The following is a 22,279-nucleotide window of genomic DNA, read 5'->3' as shown; positions in this document are numbered from 1 at the left end:
GATTTCTTTACAAAAAGAAAAAGTAAGAAGTTATAGAAAAGTTCAGTAGAGCTGTAAGCTCTCATACAAAAATATGTATACGCCTTCTTTCATACGAAGAAAATGTGAATCATACAAGTAGAATAATTCTATAGAACAGCACGCGTTTCATAGAGGATAGGAAAGCACATCTTACACAAATGCTCAATCTAAAGTGTGTACAGGCAGAATAATTCTATAGAACAGCACGCGTTTCATAAAGGATAGGAAAGCACATCTTACACAAATGCTCAATCTAAAGTGTGTACAGGCAGAATAATTCTATAGAACAGCACGCGTTTCATAAAGGATAGGAAAGCACATCTTACACAAATGCTCAATCTAAAGTGTGTACAATTCTTCACGCGTTTCATACGAGATAGAAATCTTACATAAATACTCAGTACAAAATATTTATAAGCAGAAGAAAGGCATAAGTTGTACACGTTTCATACAAGATAGGGAAAAACATCATACATAGATATTCAACCTGAAATGTTGAATACTTCTGTACGAGTACGTCCTCTCTGTTCAGAGATAGAGATGCTTTGCTTGTTTGTTTGTTTGTTGTTTGAATTTCGCACAAAGCTACTCGAGGGCTATCTGTGCTAGCCGTCCATAATTTAGCAGTGTAATACTAGAGGGAAGGCAGATAATCATCACCACCCACCGCCAACTCTTGGGCTACTCTTTTACCAACGAATAGTGGGATTGACCGTAACATTATAACGCCCCCACGGCTGAAAGGGCGAGCATGTTTGGCGCGACGGGGATGCGAACCCGCGACCCTCAGATTGCGAGTCGCACGCCTTAACACACTTGGCCATGCCGGGCCCAGATAGAGATGCAACGTATTTCACAAACGCTCAGTTTAGTATTTGCATTGACGACTCCAGGATTCTGAAATTTGAGAGATATATTTGATAAGCCAAGGTTTTTCTTTAAAGGATTTCTTTTTTTAGATCAAAGCTACATTAGGTTATGTGTTGAGTCCACCTCGTGGAATCGAACTCCGGACTTTAAAGTACTAAGTCCGTAAACTTATCGCTGTTCCACCGGAGGACTCTAAAAAAACAAGTGGAAGGAAAACTACTGAAGCTAACATAACACGCTCCGAGAATATATGATTATTTTTCCTGTAGGTGTTTTCCTCACCCTTAAAACCACGCCTGTCTGTTTTACAAGTTTCTTTATCGGTTCGGAGCATTTTATTCATTGATGTGTAACAAAGACTTTGCAAATTAATTATATACGTAGGGGCTCAATTTTAACACGAAACTCTCAAACTCAGCAAACATTTTAAAACGTAAATACATAGTTATGAAAATAATGAAATATATTATTAAATTTATTACAAAACAGTTTCATTTAATATCATAGACGTCTTCTTAAGCAGTTCTCTCCTAAGACTCGAGTGTTCATGATTTATCCTGAATATGACTGGCTGCGTATACAACAGAAACTGGTTGAAATTTTTGAGGTGGGTTAATTTTTAGTGGAGTTGCCGATAAATGAAAACATTGTGTACTTGAAGATGTAGTTTTTATTTTTACTAAACTGTAGTGAAAAGTTTAGGATAGGGAGATAAATGGCAGGCGCACTTCCCCGTTGACCTCGCATACAAATGGAAGACTTTTACAGGATTATACGTAGCTAGTCATAAAAAAGGAAAAAAACAACAACATTAATCAAGCAGCCTGCTAATGCAACGTTCCAAATGATTACTTTCAAATAATAATAATAAATGTTGAAAGTATATTAAAAGATTATGTTATAATTGAATTTCGCGCACAGCTACTCGAGGGCTATTTGCGCTAGCCGACCCTAATTTATCAGTGTAAGATAAAGAGGGAAGGCAGGTAGCCATCACCACCCACTGCCAATTCTTTGACTGCTCTTTTACCAACGAATGCTTGACTGTCACACTATAAAGCCCCTCACAGCTGAAAGGGCAATCATGTTTGATGTGACAAGGATTCGAATCCACAACTCTTCGGTTACGACTCTAGCGCTCTAACCATCTGACTATGCCGGGCAGAAAGTATTATGTAGCATATATGAATGTGAAGTCATTAGTGAACTTTTTTAATAGAAACATGTCAAAGAACTTTCTAAAACTGAACATGTTATAATTAAGCTCAAGTTCATAGATAAATTACTATAATTTTCCAATTATAAATCGCGGTTTATTCGCGACTTTTGTCTGCATGACCGTAAGACGCGGTTTATACATGAACTAGTTTTCTTCAAAAGAAGCCCTAAACATTTTTTCTGACTTTGATAAATTTTCGGAGGGTGGAAGTTAGTAGCACGTTTATAGAGACAAAGGTAAATTTTTGTTTGTTTTTTGAGTTTCGCACAAAGCTACTCGAAGGCTATCTGCCGTCCCTAATTTAGCAGTGTAAGACTAGAGAGAAGGCAACTAGTCATCACCACCCACCGCCAACTCTTGGACTACTCTTTTACCAACAAATAGTGGGATTGACCGTCACATTATAACGCTCCCACGGCTGAAAGGGCGGGCATGTTTGGTGCGACCGGGATTCGAACCCGCGACCCTCGGTTTACGAGTCGAACGCCTTAACACGCTTAGCCATGCAGAGCCACAAAGGTAAGTTCTGAATACTCTCGTACATTCCCATCCAAATGTTTATATCAGTTAAAAACGAATAAATGAAACATGCACGTGTATTAATGCCTTTTATTATCACTAAACAATTGTTGAAAAATAATAAATAACAGAAAGTCTCTATATTTTTTTTTTTATATTTCATAATGATTTGCAAAGAAACATTCCGCATATATTCATCAAACCGACTGGTCACTCGTCAACAGCTGTGCCACAGCCACGATTTACGTTCTGGCGCCGTTTATACAGGAATTGGTTTTGTTGTTGTTGTTGTTTTTTTGTGATATTAAATTGTAGAAGGTGTGGCTTATAAACGAAGTGGGTCATGATTGCAAATTTACCGCAACAAACTTGTTGTTAGTATGAGAGTTCGTAACTAGTAGAAAGTGCGTTTGTTGTTGAGCATGAAACTATAAGGTGCGCTCTGCATACCCCTGGCATCAAAACTTGATATTTAGTGTTATAAGTCCTCAAGATTTCTGCAGAGTCAGCAGGAAAGCAACAAAAGTATGACAAAAACACAAAAAAACAAGGTTTTCTTCAATATTACATGATCTAAATACTATCGTTATATCATGTTTAACGATGTGAGTAAATTTAATAATTTGATATTTTTAAGTTAGTTGTTAGCAGACTGGCGATCCGAAGGCTAATTTAATTCACGAAATGTTTGGATAAATAAATTGTCTTTCAGAACGAAAGACCAAAAATGCTTCAGTATAATTCTTGATTGATGAAATATGACATACCTCGAAATTACAGCTTTCTGATGATCACAGTATGAACTTTATTATCAGATATGTAAAAATCAGTTTATATTGTATTTTACAACACTTTCAAATAAAGTGTTTAATCAAAATTTACTCAAACAGTGACCTACAGAGAACATTAAACGGAAACTTTTTAAGCATCGTGAGGCATGATTCATTTCTATAGAGGACACCATGGGTAATGTGGGTTGTTTATGAGATAAAGCCATAAAAAGCAAACGGATTCTCTTGATTTCTATTCCACTGGACCAGGTAGTTAAGGCACTTGACTCGTAATCTGAGGGTCGTGGGTTCGAATCCCTATCACACCAAACATGTTCGCCCTTTTAGCCGTGGGAGTGTTATAATTTGACGGTCAATCCCACTATTCGTTGGTAAAAGAGTAGCCCAAGAGTTGGCGGTGGGTGATGATGACTAACTGCCTTTCCCCTAGCCTTACACTGTTAAATTAGGGACGGGTAGCGCAGATAGTCCAGTGTAGCTTTACGCGAAATTCAAAAACAAACAAATTATCTTGCTATACCCCTAAAGTACTCTTTTTCTTACTCATAAAAAATATCTACAACTACAAAAAGTTACGCCTGATTCCACACCTTGTTTCCTGCGAGTTATGAGGGAAAAAGAAATACCAGTTTTAAAATGAATATCACTCGCCGCCAGCTCTTGGGATACTCTTTTACAAACGAATAGTGAGATTGATCGTTACATTATAACTCTCTCACAGCTGAAAGGGCAAGCATGTTTGTTGTGACGGGGATTTGAACCAGCGACCCTCTGATAACGAGCCGAACGGCCTAACCACCTGGCCGTGCCGAATCAACAGATCGACTTACTTCTAGTGAAGCCAAGCAGTTGGCTATTTTCCCATCGATGGTCTAAGTCTTCCAAATAAATATCTTCCATGACAGTACTTCAATCCGGCAGCTATTGTTTCTGTTCTCTAAGTAAAGTAAAATTTATTATTTTTTTACTGTTACTTTCATTAAATATTGTTTATAATATTTAGTGTATCGAATATCATTACTTTTTATTTTGATTTCTATTGTTTATTATTATAGTTTTGTTATAAATATTATTTTTAATTGTTAGCTTAATATATTTATATTTAGAACTAACTTAAACCATTTAAGCTGGCAAAGCCTTGTGAGACATTATTGGAATTACGGCCGAAAATATCGTAAATCATCAAGGATACTAAACTGATGAAACAATGCATCCTAATCTTCATAAGCAGAAACGAAATAAAAGGATATTTAGTTATTTAGTTAGCTGTAATGATTACTTGATTTTTAATTTAACTTTATATACACAGTTAAGTTTGATCGGAAGCTAATATTATTTAAAGACCCTTAGATAACCCTAGGTTTGAACCACTTGCTCTTCTGGATTTTGTTCTGTTTCACTGCAGATTATTCGGTCTCATTACCCTGTGTTTCTGCACCCATCTTTATTGTTATATGAAGTATAACCTCTTGTGATTAATTGTCATACAGTATATAGTGATATCCTGGTCATAGAATGTGAAGCTATTTAAAGATTAGTCTAACCTCGAATCCATGTTTCTACATAAAGTCATATCAATTATCCAAATATCACATTGTGGTGAGGGTAAGTTCCACCTTTTCTCTTGCTGGCACTATATGTCCACTGGTTTTTTGAGTCATTCCATCTTCTTTCTTCGTTACCGGAGACAATTTTTCACCTTTCTTTACCAGATAAGGCTTAAAAGTTGTAATCATGAACCCCAGTGTCGATCATGGGCTAGTTTATTTAAATAGTACACTACTTATTTATACCGAAAACAGAAGGAATATTATCATCCTCAAGATATCGTCCACTTGGTCTTGGATTAGTATTAATGATTGTTTCAACACAGCCTTGAATGTAAAGTCCATGTTCTCACTTATAGCAATTTCTTGTTAAAACTTCTGTGTGTAGTTCTTGGCAATACGACCTTTTGAACTACAACTAATACGTCTTTCTTCTTTGTTTTAACACAAAACATCTATTCTCAGTAAACGTTTGTTTACTTAAACTGTTTTATCTGCAGTTATTTTAAGTAGCACTTGAAAAACTCTGTTGCGTAGTTGACTTCTTCCATACTGAATTAATACTTATCTAATGAACCATATGAGCTCATCTAGAAATTCACCATATAAAGTGGATGTTACCATACTACTCTACTTTTTTAACTGGTATGTTCATAGTTCCTGGATGGTGAACTTAGTTGTTTATCGCTAACTTTAATTAATTCAACTTTCACCGCCAAATGGATAGCTTCCTTTAAGGATGTACATCTACTTTTCTTTAGTTTATATCCTCATGTAAATTGATCAAATATCAATGAATCCACCATTTTATGTGGAGCATCTGGATAATATTTTTATCATGGCTTTCTGCAACTTCTGCAGATTCAATTAAGGTCTTGTTCTTTCTCCTTACTCTAACCTTTTAATACAGGGGTTCCCAACCGGTGGGTCGCGACCCCCCAGGGGGTCGCGAAGCCTTGGCAAGGGAGTCGCGTAGCCTTGTTAGAAGTAGCTTGGGATAACATTAATTTTATTTCATCAATTACATTTTCATGCTCTTACAATTTTTTTCTTTCGGTGCAAAGCAAAACGTGTGCTACGTTAGTTCAATGTCATTAGGTGATATTATGGGTGTATGTATGTATGCGTGCCTGTGAGTGAATGTGTATGTGTCTGCAACTGTATGTATGTGTATACTAGTGAGTAGCGAGTATGTGAGTGCACGCGCATGTACGTATGCTTGTGTGTCTGTTTTGCTGTGATTAAGTGTGTGTGTGCTCGCTGTCGACACGTGAGTCACATGTCCGTTGCTGATTGGTGGATGACGAATCGCGCGACTGGCCACGCTCCCTTCCCTCCCAATACTTACCCCATCATTACTCTACACAAGTAGTCAGTGTAAGATCTACAGTTGCCAAAGCGTTCATTATTCAACATTTTTATTTTATTTTAACAAGGAGATAAGTAAGCAGTAGAGGTGAGTTGTGTCCATGGCTAAACGGCGCGGATACTCAGAATGCTACCTCAACATTGGCTTCACCACTGTGCTCGCCAACGACAGCATCGAGAAACCACAGTGTGTTTTGAAACATCCAGAACACGCAAAGAAGGGTTTGGATTTGTTCAAACGGCATGAACGGTGTCTTAAAAGCCAAAGAATCGATAGAAGTGGGTTGTTTCAGCAGCAGAGTGCAGCCGTAGTGGAAGCTTCATATGAGATTGCTTTCGAAATTGCTAAACAAAAAAAAGCCTCACACGATTGGAGAAACACTTCTTAAATCCTGCATGATGAAAGCAGTAAATCTTATTCTTGGAAAAGCCAGTGCAAAGAAGATGCAGCAAGTATCCCTGTCAAATAATACAAAACAGAGGCTCATTTCTAAAATGCCTCTGGATGTGAAGGAACAGGTTTTGACTGAAATCAAGGGTTCCCCTTTGTTCTCCTTTCAGCTCGACATGTCAACAGATGTAAGTTCATGTTCTCAGTTGCTTGTCTTTGTGAGATACGTTAATTCAGGTGACATCAAAGACGAATTCTTATTCTGCATTGCACTTGAAGCCACAACAAAAGCTGATGATGTCATGGAAAAAGTTTCAACTTTTTTTTCAAGACGAAGATCCTCAATGGGAAAACGTGTGTGGAGTTTGTACGGATGGGGCACCGGCTATGCTGGGATCGAAATCAGGATTCCAGTCGAGAGTGAAGAAGCTAGCACCTCAAGCAAAGGGCATCCACAGCATGATTCACCGATATGCTCTCACCAGAAAGACTCTCCCTGCCTCTCTGCAGGAAGTGTTTGAATCTGTAATCAGAATTGTAAATTATGTGAAGAATCAAGCACTCAACACTTGCCTATTCAAAGAACTATGCAAAGACATGAATGCTGACCACGAAGTCTTTCTCTGCTACACAGCAGTACGTTGGTTGTCGAAAGGAAACGTTATTAATCGTGTCTTTGAAATGAAAGATGAAATAAAGGTATTCCTGGAGACTCAAGAAAGGAAAGATCTTGTAGCTCACTTCGAAGATGAAGCATGGAAGAAAAGCGTTGCGTACCTAGCCGACATTTTTGACCAGCTGAACAAGCTCAATTTGAAGCTTCAAGGAAGGGAAACACATGTTCTCCTTTTTCAAGATAGTCTTCGGGCCTTTGTTTCCAAACTGCAGAACTGGCGTCGGAAAACCAATCTTGGAAGCATCGCTATGTTTGAAAAACTTTGTGTTTTTCATCTGAGACGGATGAGTCTTAGATCCAACTGGATCAGTTCCTCAAGGATGAGATTACCGAAAATCTTCAGTCTCTAGAAAAGGAAGTCGAGCGTTACTTCCCTGAGCTATCACAGGAACAGGAGGCCCTGGTAAAATCCGTGACTCAGTTCTGGTGCGCTATGTATCAGTCATACTCCAAAGTCGGCATGATAGCTTTACGTGTCCTTGTTCCATTTGCTTCTACCTACTTGTGTGAGGCAGGATTTTCCACTCTTGTTAATATAAAAACAAAGAATAGGAACAGATTGGATGTTGAAGATGACATGAGACTGGCTCTAACAAACGCTCGGCCACGAATTTCAAAGCTTGCTGCTGAAATGCAACATCAGGCATCTCACTAGCTGGGCTGGAGAGCTGTTCAAACCTATGTTAATATTATTTTAAGAAATATATGTTATTTTTGTGAATTCAGGTTGGACCAATGTTATTTAATTTGCTAATAAATAATTACAGAATTTTTAAATATTTTTTTGGATGTTTCTTTCCCTCTCCTTCACAGAAAATAAAAGAAAAATTAAGCTGCTGATAGTAAGCCCAAAGTAGGGGGTCACATGGGTTTCAAACTTTTAGGTAAGGGGTCGCGAGTGCCAAAAGGTTGGGAACCCCTGTTTTAATATAACATTCTAACTGTTTTTGGCAAAGCAGTCACCTATACCTGATATTATTATAGTTCTGAGCTGGAAGGTTGTTTATTGTTGTTAAACCTGGCCCTGTTAAATGACAGCAAATGAAAACTTATTGTTCAATAATCCTTCCACTCGCCTTAGAACCAATTCTGACATGCCTCTCATAATACTTTTCCATCGTAATATGTTGATTTATCAATTGGGTGATTTTATGGAGCTGGCAAGCTAAATTCTGGAACTGGTTTAAGCAGCGACGTAACTGCAAGAAGCCCAGAAATGTTCTGCAGTCATCATAAGTGCAACACTAGTACTGGAAGAGGTGTAGGGCATATTGGTTTTCCTGTTTCGTTTTTCAAAGTTACCGGCATTTGAAGTTGTAATCATCTGGAATATGGTGCATTTAGCCCTTGTACTTACAAATTCATTTTCAGTATATTTCATTCTATTGTTTATGTTTTTTTCTATCTCGTTGATTTTTGTTGTTATGATCTTTCTGTACATTGCATCTCCAACAGCTTCTTCAATTTGTTTTTAATTAAATTTATTTTTGTTCTTAATTTTTCTTAAATGCTACATTTTTCTTTTAACTGTACTCTCCACTCATTCTATACTCCACGATTTTCTTTCACATTCCTTTAATTTTATGTCCAACTTCCACTCCCTTTCTTCTTGCTCTAAACTTCTTCTCTTATTTCCTTTATTTTATGTTTCATTCTTCTTTTTTTCTTTTGATATTCTTATTCGTCAACTTTCTACTCTTTCATCATTTTCACTTCGAGCACATGTCGTTATCTATTTTATTTGCATGGCCAGGTGATTAAGGTACTCGACTCGTAATCTGAGGGTCGTTGGTTCGAACCCCGTCACACTAAACATACTCGCCTTTGCAGCTGTGGGGGCGTTATAATGTGACGATCAGTTCCATTATTGGTTGGTAAAAGAGTAGCCTAAGAGTTGGCGGAGGGTGGTGATAATTAGCTGCCTTCCCTCTAGTCTTAAACTGCTAAGTTAGGGACGGCTAGTGCAGGTAGCCCTCGAGTAGCTTTGCGCGAAATTCAAAGCAAACCAAACCTATTTTATTTTTACCAGAATAATCACATTTTCTTAGCAATGTTGCAACAGTTGTAATACTCTCAGATGTTGTAATGAAGTATTTCCTTTGGACTAACATACAGTTCAACAGCAAAATATTTGTGAATAAATCTGAATTCTCTGACTTTGACTAAGAAATGAAATAAAAAGACTAGACACATGTACGACAATTTGAAACACTTATTATTTTTTCAGCAAAACAGTAATGAAACAATGACTGTAGCGATACGGAGGACAGTGCTTTTCCTGGAGGTTTAAAGGTTTTTAATGGTGAAATAAACCATTCTGAATCTCTGTGCAGCATATCCTTTTCAACTTTGATAAAGCATAGTGTTATATAAATGAAAAATAGTGTTATTCTTTTCCAAGGCATGCGCATTAACCATGCCATCATTTTTAATTCGCATCGAAAAATACAGAAGGGTGTAACTCTGAGGTATAACCTTCCGGCCAGTATTGCTGTTTATTTTCAAACCTAACATGCCCAACTTTGCAGAGATAAATCTCACTAGAATATACAGCTACTACTTTAGACTAAAGACCAAGTTCAAAGAAAACATATTTTTTCTTGACCAAATTTCTATGTTAAATCTACAAACAAACACTTGCATGAATAAAAAGTTTGAGAAATCTTGGATTAGATAAGAAGATAGAAAACACGTGACATGCCTTAAATTGGTTCTTTTGTAAGAACTGTAAGAAATAATGCAAATTCAAACCCAGAAGGAACTAACTTTGTAAGTAAAACTAGAGAAATTTCGTTTAAAATCTACGATGAAATCTAAACAAATATTGACTCATAACTCACTAACTCAGCAACAGAGAGACAACACTGTAAAATGCTATAACTAACTAAAAATAACTATTGATTACTATATTAGTTTCCCAGAAAGATCTAGAGAATTCGAGACGTCATGTACAAGTCACAGTAAAGCTAGACACTCCGTATATTTCTATATATACATCATCCTTCATATTCACTCCATCTTATAACTACAATCGCAACTGAAATTCGTACAGCAATTTATGGACTTTCAAATACTTCTTAATCTGGTTATGATGACGTTATACCATCAGTAATGAAATCTACTTGTGAACCAATACTTGAATCCTCAACTGTACTTGTGGATAAAATACGTAGTCTGTAAGAATTTCCAAAATACTTCAACTTACTTAGATCGTACCTATTTACAAAAGTGGCAATCCAGAAAATGTGGGGTCCGGAATGGCCAAGCGTGTTAAGACGTTCGACTCGTAATCCGAGGGTCGCGGGTTCGAATACCGATCGCACCAAACATGCTCGCCCTTTCAGCAGTGTGGGCGTTATAATGTGACGGTCAATTCCACTATTCGTTGGTAAAAGAGTAGTCCAAGAGTTGGCGGTGGGTGGTGATGATTAGCTGCCTTCCCGCTAGTCTCACACTGCGAAATTCGGGACGGCTAGCGCAAATACTATTGAGTAGCTTTGCGCGAAATTCAAAACAAACAAACAATATTCCTTTCTGAAGAAAACAATAAAAACTATACACGTCCACAAAATAATTCCATTTTGAATTCCAAGTACCTTTTTTATTTGGTTCTGATTATTCTAAATAGAAATGTGTTTGTTTGTTTTTTTTAATTTCGCGCAGAGCTACTTGACGGCTATCTGCGCAAGGCGTCCCTAATTTAGCAGTGCAAGACTAGAGGGAAGGCAGCTAGTCATTACCACCCACCGCTAACTCTTGGGCTACTCTTTTACCAACGAATAGCGTGATTGACCGTCACATTACAACGCCCCTACGGCTGAAAGAACAAGCATGTTAGGTATGACAGGGATTCGAACCCGCAATCCTCGGAATGAATAGAAATCTATTAGATCAACTAACTCCCAATACCAAGTTATTTAATATACAAATGTGTAACTATATATATATATATATGAGTGTGTGTGTGTGTTTTAACATGTGGATAATTATTCTGTGTAGATGTTTTTTTGTTTTGTTTTTACATAGTTGTTTATCCATTATGGCGATAACTTTATGAATTAATAAAGAAAATAGCATAAAACGTATTAAGTAAGATAACATAGTTCAAAGCACTATCAACTGTTGTAATAAAAACTATTGTCACTGTGTAGAACTTTTACCGTGTTATATTTGGTTCGAGCAGTAACTAATGAAAATAATACTTTCATAATATTTCTCTTCAGTACTTGATTAAAATTTAAATTTATACACATTAAAAGGCTCCGCATGGCCAGATGGTTAAGGCACTCGACTCGTAATGCGAGGGTCGCAGGTTCTAATCCCCTATCACTATTCAACTATTCTTTGACAGAAGAGTAACCTAAGAGTTGGCGGTGGGTGGTTATGACTAGCTGCCTTCCTTCTAGTCTTACACTGCTAAATTAGTGACGGCTAGCGCAGATAGCCCTCGTGTAGTTTTGCCCGAAATTCAAAACAAACCAAAGATAATAAAATTCGTCAAACCAGACGAACATGAGTTATGGGTAGATTTCTTAAAAAAAAAAAATAAAAAGGAGGTATCGCCATACATTTTCTACATTAGGTTAAGTGTAATAAACTGAGTTAAATGTATACATCGTACTCACATGTGTGACAATGTTTTTGATAACTTTTATCTCCCAGCATCATGTTTCTGTATGACATAAACATACATTTGGAAAAGAATAAACCTGCACAAACTCATAATTTATTGAATGGATGATAGAATTATACTCTTTACATGTAGATACGAACCCTTTAAAATTGTACACTGAATTTCACCCAAACTTCCTCGAGTGCTATCTGTGCTAGTCATTTCTAATTTAGAAAGGATAAACTGGAAGGAAGACAGCTAGTTAATATCCTTTCTTCGGCTACCCTTTACTATCGAAAGATGGTATTGCCCGTAACAGTACAATAACCTTATCGGCTGAGAGGATGAATATATTCATTGAGGGGATTCAAACACGCGATTCGCACCAGATTGCGAGTTAAACTCTTCAACCACGAGGCCATAACATTTTACATACAATAATACAATTTGAATTGTGTAAACAGATATCTTGTTTAAGTATGAATAATGTACATACACAAAATAGAACATAATAAGGGTGTGAAAAACAGGAAAGTATATAAGGAAAGGTAACACACACACACACATATATATACATGAGGAAACTGTAATGTTTTGGTTGCAGAAATAAAAAGAAATAACAAACTAATCCTAATTTAAATGCAAATTATCACTGTAATAAAATTCTTTTACATAAAATTAATTATAATACAAACTTAACCTTAAAATGGAATCATACTCAAAAAGGGCACTTCAAGATATAACAAAGTCAAACCTTTTCTTGATCATTATATGTATATATATAAAATTCCTGTTTAGATTGAAAACATAACTTAAAAAGGCACAAAACTTAAAATGCATTGTTGTTACATATACTCACCTGATATCATAGTTTCAAAAATTAATAAAAATAACCTTTCATGTAATAACTTATTTACCCTATATAGATTATATATTACAAATTCTTTAAAATATAAATGAAAAATATATATTCAACAACAAATAAAAAGTAAGTAAAAAAAACTGACGTCTTTGCAAACACGTTCTCCAGCAGGTCTACTCCTGGCAAGAAAGCAGGTTATATGGAGCTGTACTTGATTTCTTTCCCTCTGAGGACAGTTTCTAAGTGATACTGGTAGCTCAAATCATCTTACAGTCGATCTCGGCTAGTTTTTCTTCTAATGAAGTGTTTCTAGTGCCTTGCATTCGACTAATTTTATCTTCTGATAATAGTATTCTCAAAGGACGAAATGCTAGGGGTCACCTCCATAGATGGACTATGATTAGAACTGATGTTACCATTGCATCACATCCGTGGTTTGAAATTCTGGAATGATGGTCAAGAGCTTTGCAGGAAGCACTTGTGTCTACTTAGAGAACAGAAATGATAAAAAAAAACACCAAGGCTGATGCAGAAGTTGTAGGTACAGTTGGTATCTCAGAAGATAATGATTCACTTTTGTTGATTTAATATTTTTTTTTAGTTAAATTGATATTTTTGCCAAGTGGTAAACTTTGAAGTTTGTCTGTGGTTCACCAACTTGGCATGCTGGCATATTTATGTTTTAATTTTTTAATGTGCTTCCATTGGAGATAGTTTCAGACAAGATATTTATCATTGGGCCCTTTGCTGTCCCATATATATATTTCATTATCTTCCCCAGCTATTACTAACGAGGTCTTGTTTTAGTTGGCGATGAAGTTGTTAGCTTCTTTAGTTGAGATGAGAATTACTAGAGGATATGCAATATGCTTTCCACGTGCACAAAACCAGAAAATCAAGAAAGAAAATCAGAAAATAATATAGTATGCAAAAACACTGCATGTATTCTACACCTGTATTAACATAAGTATTTTAACATAAGTAACATAGAATATTATTTCGAGAATATCTAATTAATAAACAAACCCTATATGTAGTTTACCTCCATTAAAATTAATACATTTGTTTATTTATATCTCAGACATGCTAGTCTTTAGTTAAGTATATCCTAAATTTTAGTCCAATTTTCCAATCTTTATTTTATTTAAAATGCATGTCTCTTAAATTTAAAAAAAATTTGGCAATGGCTCTTTAGTTATTTTTAACGTTTGATATTACTTCTGACAATTTAAAAATTTGAATAGATAAAAAATAGAACTTTATACAAACATAGCATTTTTTTCAGATATGACCTAAAGAATCATTCCTCAACATTAATTCTGTATTATTAAGTTAGAATGTGATAACCTTTAAGACAACCAATAGTTTCTGTACAAACGTTATTCGATTTTCATTTGTATTAATTTAACGCAAGTCTGAATTCATGCTTCTTATTAAGCATTTAAATTATTGTAAATGTCGACAGTTTAAATACGGAATTATGTTCCCTTTAGCGTTCATTTTTCATGCATCCAAATGAAAACAATCTTGTGTTGTATTATTTTATTAAACAAAAACTATCTGCTGTGTGTTTCAAAAAGTGTTATTATATAATTGCAAAAGGTGAAACTAAAAGTAATTTCCATAACAAAATATAATTGTAATTATTCCAACGTAATAAGACTAATTCACCATCTGTATCATTTGAACAGAATGGAAACACCAATAATATTATATATAAAACGTTCTAAAGCGTATGGGAGAGTTTGTGATGACAATAATCTTTAACTTATAAGTTTCCGTGTAAACATATAAAACTGACTTGCCTGTGCTGGAGAAAATGTCGCACAGGAAGTGTTGCACATGTGCATCCGGACGTTCCTTCACCCACGTATGATAAACGCGAGTTTCTTAACTATGTATTAAATAGACCGCAGCTGCTTGTGGGAACTTTTGAGTGAGTTTATATTACATTTATGTGCACCGAGAAACATCGTGGTGATAGATCTAGTTGAGAGAGTACGTTACGTCAGGACCTTATTAGTAAGAACTTGACGCTTTGGTTGGCTGTAATGTCTACACCCACCACGTTAGACTTTCATGATTAAATACACACAGCATTGTGAATTAATCAGATTACGGTACACGAATAGGCCCACGTTTTTTTGAAGCTTAACATTCTCATTAATATGGTGATAAACTGTAAGTATTATTATTATTTATATTTCGGTATTACACAAAATAATCGAGTGGCAGTCTTTTAAAGAAGATGTTTTATTAAGTTGGAGAAAGAATTATCAGATGCAGCATTGAATTTTGTTTGTTTGTTTTTAAGTTTTCGCCCGTACTTAAATCTAAACACAGATTCATGAACCAAGATTTTTATAGAAAGGGTTTTATAATTTATGAGGGAATATTTTTATCTTTTACCTTAACTTCCAACGGAATATTACTTTTCTTACAGGCATGAAGACCTAGTTAGACTTTCAATTAGTGATTACATGAACGTCTTCCCTTTAGGTATTAAAATCGATGTAACTGTTTGAAAATCACTGAAAATGTGTTTTCTCAGAAAGATTCAATTTTTTTTTATTACAAGTGAGAAAAAAAGAGAATGTTACTGGAATTATTTGAGCATGTTTGTATCAGTGAAATGTGTCTTGTAAGGCTTATCAGTTTCGAGTTTTTTAAATTAAAATGTGCTCAATATTCAAATAATGCTCACAGTTTCAGGCACAACAAATCTAAAAAAAATAATGTTTTTAAAGGTGTTTTAGATTGAGAAATAAGCATTAGTTTAAATGTGTAAATGTATGTTATTGAATTGAAATAATAAGTAATTAATGATCGGCGTTTTCCAGTACTGTTCATACACATACAGGCTAGTGCTGACGAATGGAATGCAATCTCATAATATGTATCATCCACAACTTGATAACTGTAGAGGAAACGTAATACTATGTAATATTGATGCTGTATTTTGCGTTTGCCTTTGGAAAGATGAATCATGAAGCTACTCGCCTTCTACTACTAAGCATTAATTCCTCAAGTTTAGAAAGACTTAGACTAAGCGCGGACATGTTTGGTGCGACGGTGATTCGAACCCTCGACTCTCAGATTACGAGTCGAACGCCTTACGCCACCTGGCCATGCCGGGCCCACCTATTTCGTTCTACCAACAATAAAGTCACTGCAACTGTTTTTTCACATACTATAATTGCAAATCTCTTGTTATTGCGAATAGGTGAATTGTATGGTTATATCTTGCACTGTAAATGAATTAACAAGCTCACAGAAATATACTTTCCCTCGCTCAGTTACCAGCAGTTGATAGCTACAGTTTTAGTCATAGTTTCCTGTGGTATAATACATATTCTCTTGTTCATTGTCGGTCTTGATAGACTCTTATGACAAATCACTTTAAACAACCTACAATAGAAATGGTCTTCAATAAGGAAACTCAAGCTAAAAGAACACCACCGAAAATGGTCTTCTTTAAGTCTTATATAATTGTGCTCCTTCACATTGTCTTTTAGGTTAACTAGAGTATTTATTACTGTGCAAGTGATCTATCTCACACAAGACCCAAACAAACAAACAAAAAACATATGCTTGTTCGGGCACAACATGGCTAGATGGTGAAAAGGTCGCGGGTTCGAATCCCCGTTACTCCCAGTATGATTTCTTTTTCAGCCGTTGAGATATTGTAATGTGACGGGCAATTCCACTAATTGCTTGTAAAAGAGTAACCCAAGTGTTGGCGGTGGGTGGTAGTGCTCTCATCTAGTCTTACACTGCTAAACTAGGGACGGCTATCATAGATAGCCCTCGAGTAGCTTTGCACGAAATTCCAAAACAAACGAAATAAGAAAAAATGATGGAAATTAAATTATTATTAAAGAAACATGAATTTAATAAATAGCTTATCAAACTGCTGGAGTTGTGAAGTTAGGTTTAAAATTAAAATAAAACAATAAACTATATTTAGAATAAAAGGCAAGCGAAAAGGTTGTATTTAAATGATAACAAAACCTTTATTTGAATAACTGGAGACTGTTACAGGCAAGCATTTGCTATCTGCGCTAGCCGTCCCTAATTTAGCAGTGTAAGACTAGAGGGAAGGCAGCTAGTCATCACCACCCACCGCCAACTCTTGGGCTACTCTTTTACCAACGAATAGTGGGATTGATAGTCACATTATAACGCTCCCATGGCTGAAAGGGCAAGCATGTTTGGTGCGATGGGGATTCGAACCCGCGACCCTCAGATTATGTGTCGAACACCTTAACCCACCTGGCCATGCCGGGCCATCTGTCAAGTAACTGAAAGGAAAGATTCGCACACGATCAGCATGATAGATTGAAACAATGAGGAGGTTTCAGTACCACATATTGGCCTATTCAATGCCTAGAAACGCCAAAATAGCTCCCACTTCTACATTCTTTCTTTAATTGACCAATCACATGTTGAATCACAAATACTCAGAAGTATCTTTGAGCAAAACAATTCCACCTATAAGAGGTGGGTAGGACATAATAACCACTAACATAGTTTCTTTGACCAAATCGTGCTACCAAAAGTAACATCCACAGTTGAACTGGCACACAAAATTGACTAAATTTACTATATTTCAAATAGGAACTTTACGTGAATTGTAGAATGTGATATGTGGTGTTGCAATACCGAAAATGCAACACATAACTGATTGTGACCCAGTAGACCGATTCAATCATAAGTAATCAGGATTCTGCCATCTTCAAAGGTTTCATGAAAAGGATTTTGTAACAAATGTTATATCGTAATTGAAATCCATTTTGAACACTGCTCAACTCAAATATAAACGCAAAAACAAGCTCTTTGTGGTGCTTAGAGCTTAAACTTCTGAAAATGAATTTGTAGCATGATACAACAAATCATTTCAGAGCCATTTCATCACACTGTTGATAGCGAAAGATATAGAAAAAAAAGATGAATCATTTGATCCCATTTGTATTGTTCCAATAGGACAATATTTTTCAATTGAAGGAAATAATCCTGTGACTCATTTAATACGTTTAGAAAGATGAATAACAAATAACCAAAGTATACATAGAAGTTGTTACTAATCAACCCTATCCCATAATGCTAGATTTCAACACTGGTGACCAAATATTTTCCAAGATGACAGTGGTATTGAAACAACTGCGGCGTTTGTGTTGCACAATGTTATTTTCAATATAAAAAAGGGAATTCAGGCATACTATTGAACTAGTACAATTACTAGATATCAATCCAATTCTACAATATTATAATATATTCGAACGGCACATTTGCTACCGTTTTCTTCTTTCGATTCTTGTCGTATTTTACTCTTAAAGAAATAGGACAAACCATGCAGCTTTTGTTTTTCCTATTTTGAAACTCAGTGGTTATGGATTAAAGAAAATATTAATTTGGAAATCCCAATAAAGTTGCCATTTAGTTTACATTAAGGCACTGCAAAGCTTCGAGATTCTATTCGTTAGTTAGGGCTCCTATTCAATATTTTCGAAAGTGCATCACTTCCGGTAAACTTTAGCATTTAGCTTTCAATTCAGTCAATATATTGGAACCTGTTTCCTTCTTATATAACATTTGTACTATTCTTCTTACAGATGTTTAAGTATAATATATCGTTCATTTTCAGAAATATGTACTTTTATACTTATAACGAATTGTGTGTAGAAACAGTGTACATAAATAAAGAAACCATTTTCTACTTGATTTAAAATTTAATTCAGCCTATATACCCTATAACTTATATATGTACAGCCGATGCGATTTGATTCGATTCGAGAAAAAAATGTGATTCGCTAGACCCTAGTTTACATTTATAATTATCCCCTGCTAGGGCAGCGGTTTTTCGGATTTATAACACTAAAATCAAGGGTTCCATTCCCTTAGGTAGACACAGTAGATAGCCCGATGTGGCTTTGTTATACGAAAAACACACATTTATAATTATCCCTACTGAACTCATACAAAAGGTTGAAGAATTATTATACGTTAAACTTCAAATATGTAAACAGTACTTTTACGTGTAAAATTGTAAACATAAATTGGTATGGCAGGATCGAAGTAGTAAGTTCAAATAATCCGTGTACATTCTATGGTCTGGTGAACATAAGAATCCTAATGAACTCAAGTGATCCAAAAGATACAAACGAACACTAAAGAAAAACACAAACATGTTTTAATAGATTTAAAACGATAACAACCTATATCGTTCTATATTAATATTTTTGGGCCTATCTGTTTTACTGACATCACGAAGGTTTCAACAACTGTAATATTTTAATCGTTTATTACACTGTGATTTTGTTAGAACCAAAGGTTAATTTCATTAATACAACATTTCTGCAGAAATTCATGTGAGCACATTTTTAACTAACTTTCCTCTTCATTTGCTTTTGCAATCGAGTACGTTGCCAGTACATTTCACTAAATGTATAGTTTTTGTTTTATGGTTAAATGAGATGATTTGTAGGTGTTAAAATAACTAAATATATGTGTTATATCATACGTTTTCATTAAACAACAAGATGTTCAATAACATTTTCGCTGATCATATTAAAATAATTAGTTTATATAAATATAATACATAATAAAGTAATATATCTGATTTAAGTTTTCGACTATAAATGTATTTATATTTTACGTGTACACTTGTAGTATGTCTATTTCATAACAAACTGGCATTGCTAAATGGATTAGGTTAGGATACACACGGAATACACTATATGTATAGATTAGAGTTATACAATATAACGCCTTTTTTGTTTGTAATCATGTAGGATAATGACACCACTGTTGTGAAGTCCTTGTACGTTATTATCTACTGGAAATCCACGTGCAATGTCTGTGAGTTAACATAAAGTAAGTGGTTTAGATTACTCAGTTGCAGTAGCAATTCAAAACACTTATAAGTAGATAGCTAAAACATTCAAATCATTTTGTTTACTTTTCACTAACGAAAGCCCTCCAGTGGCTCATCAGTATGTCTGCGGACTTACAACGCTAAAAACCGGGTTTCGATACTCGTGGTGGGCAGAGCACAGATAGCCCATTGTGTAGCTTTGTGCTTAATTCAAAACAACAACACTAATAAAAAATATAAAGTACGAGATCATCACTGCTTGAAATCACAAAATGATAACTGATAGTTTATATAATAAACTAAATAATGACATAAACTTTACATCAGACTTGACGTGCAACTGTAACGTATATATATAGTTCCCGCCGGAACAGTGGCAAGTCTACGGACTTATAAGGCTAAAATCAGGGATTTGGTTCCTCTCGGTGGGCACAATAGATAATCCGATGTGTCTTTGCCATAAGAAAATGCACAGAATATATAGTATATATATACGTGTGTGTGTGCTTATGGCCATCCATTAATTTTTAGGTCGTATTAATTAAATACGTACCGGTATAGAAAAATTAATTTTTATGGAAAATTTTGCAGAAATATTTTATTTTAAAATCTGAATTTTCTTTTGGATTTTTTATAAGACAGACCTAAAAATATTGCTATTAATGGATTGTATCACTTTTCGACTCTGTTTTAATTCTTATAATTTAATTAGTTATAAATTCTATTTTACTTACAAGCTATAAACAATAGTAGTTGTTTTTTATAGTGCTCTTTTTGTTCTTGTTTGATATTTCTAAACAGTTGTAACAAATATAAACGGTTTAAACCATTTTTCTTTATCCAAAAGCCCGGCATGGCCATGTGGGTTAAGGCGTTCGACTCGTAATCTAAGGGTCGCGGGTTCGAATCCAGTTCGCACAAAACATGCTCGCCCTTTCAGCCGTGGGGGCGTTATAACATGACGATCAATCCCACTATTCGTTGGTAAAAGAGTAGCCCAAGAGTTGGCGGTGGGTGGTGATGACTATTTGCCTTCTCTCTAGTCTCACACTGCTAAATTAGGGACGGCTAGCACAGATAGCCCTCGAGTAGCTTTGTGCGAAATTCCAAAACAAACTTTATCCAAAAATCACCACATTATTACAACATTTTTGTTTCGTGCAACTCTTGATCCTTTATTGAATTTGTTCTCATTTCATTTTTCATCCTCTTCTTCAACTTGGTTATTGCGGATTCCAGTCCCATCAGTGCTCTTATCGCAAATGTTGGGTTCTACCCTTTATTTTCAATCCATCCTGTAACATTATCTTTGTTGCCACTGCCTGAGAGTTCATCTCACAACAACAAGATACAATGTTTGATAGCACTCACTGTAAGACAGTTTTAGTTTTTGTTTGTTTAGTGTACGTTGCTTGGTATCTTCCAATTGTGTTCTTTATTTGTTTGTAGTTAAGCACAAAGATACACAATGGGTTGTCTGTGCTGTTTCTTCAGCCGTTATTGAAACTTGGTTCCTAACGTTATAGATCCTCAGACTTTTCGATGTGTAACTGAGAAGGAAAGAAGGGAAGTAAAAAGCAGCTGTAGTAGTGAAGATAAAAAACCTTGTGTAGTAGCCTTAGATAACTGTCAACTCCTGGCTGACTTCCACGGAACTTCCTTAATCCATAATCGTGTTCAGCCACATCGTATAAAATAACCACTGGATTCACGTTTCCAGCTATTTTCATGATGATATCTCTAGTTCAAGCCTTTTCATCCTCTTCTTGGCCTCTGTATTTTGGATCCAAAGTATAAACAGTTACTTAAAACGAAAGTTAAAGTCCCTGTGAATGGAATATGCCGTCAACAAGCCCCGTTTTACATCTGCTGACAAAAATGATTGCCACAAATTTTCTTTAGAGAAGTACATCGTCTTCTTGAAGATAGATTGTCCTTTAAACAGCTTTGGTCTGCTACTTTCAAACTTTATGTTAGCATGCAGAATTGTTTACTTCAAACACGTTTTCTGAGCATTTCTCTATATTCGTAAAATACTTCCTCGTTCAAGAGGCATTGTTTATGAAAAGGCAAGTTTACAAAATATGCATATACCGATAAAATTAACACTGACTAGCTTCTCTATTACACGATGACAGACCCTTGGTTTAATATCACTGCAGATTTCTAGTGTTCTGAGTAATATACAGTACAATAATCAGTTCAGAATTTAAAACAAAACAATACAGTACAACATACCACAAATGATTTACCAACTAGCAATAAAATACACAGATCGCGTATAAAGTTTTAAGCTGATAGAAATCCCTATACTCTTTGCGATAATGGCCAGGTGGGTTAAGGCGTTCGACTCGTAATCCGAGGATCGCAGGTTCGAATCCCCGTCGCACCAAACTATATCCGCGCTTTCAGCCTAGGGGCGTTATAAGTTACGGTTATCCCACTATTCGTCGGTAAAAGAGTAGCCCAAGAATTGGTGGTGGGTGGTGATGACTAGCTGCCTTCTCTCTAGTCTTACATTGCAAAATT

The 22,279-nt window shown here is 35.5% G+C and overlaps 2 protein-coding genes across 14 annotated transcripts in view; one reads left to right on the top strand and one right to left on the bottom strand.

Moving 5' to 3' along the window:
* Positions 1-14,818, bottom strand: part of LOC143255805 (uncharacterized) — a 158,842-nt gene extending 144,024 nt beyond the window's left edge. For 5 of the 8 annotated variants that reach the window (XM_076512063.1, XM_076512064.1, XM_076512056.1 and 2 more), the window contains exons 1-2: positions 13,022-14,774; positions 4,251-4,357 (exon numbers count right to left, since the gene is read on the bottom strand). The gene's annotated coding sequence lies outside the window, so the exon portion shown is untranslated. Of the gene's footprint in view, positions 1-4,250; positions 4,358-13,021 lie in introns of all 8 variants that reach the window. The other 3 variants (XM_076512057.1, XM_076512058.1, XM_076512059.1) reach the window with 3 other exon arrangements.
* LOC143255803 (uncharacterized) overlaps positions 14,787-22,279 on the top strand; it is a 117,500-nt gene continuing 110,007 nt past the window's right edge. For 5 of the 6 annotated variants that reach the window (XR_013030850.1, XM_076512046.1, XM_076512042.1 and 2 more), the window contains exons 1-2: positions 14,812-15,057; positions 19,668-19,749. The gene's annotated coding sequence lies outside the window, so the exon portion shown is untranslated. Of the gene's footprint in view, positions 15,058-19,667; positions 19,750-22,279 lie in introns of all 6 variants that reach the window. The other variant, XM_076512043.1, reaches the window with a different exon arrangement.

The sequence above is a fragment of the Tachypleus tridentatus genome, chromosome 7, assembly GCF_004210375.1.
Source record: "Tachypleus tridentatus isolate NWPU-2018 chromosome 7, ASM421037v1, whole genome shotgun sequence".
Classification (NCBI taxonomy): Eukaryota; Metazoa; Arthropoda; class Merostomata; order Xiphosura; family Limulidae; genus Tachypleus; species Tachypleus tridentatus.
The sequence above is the reverse complement of the archived record's forward strand: the minus strand, read 5'-3'. Positions and strand labels throughout refer to the sequence as shown.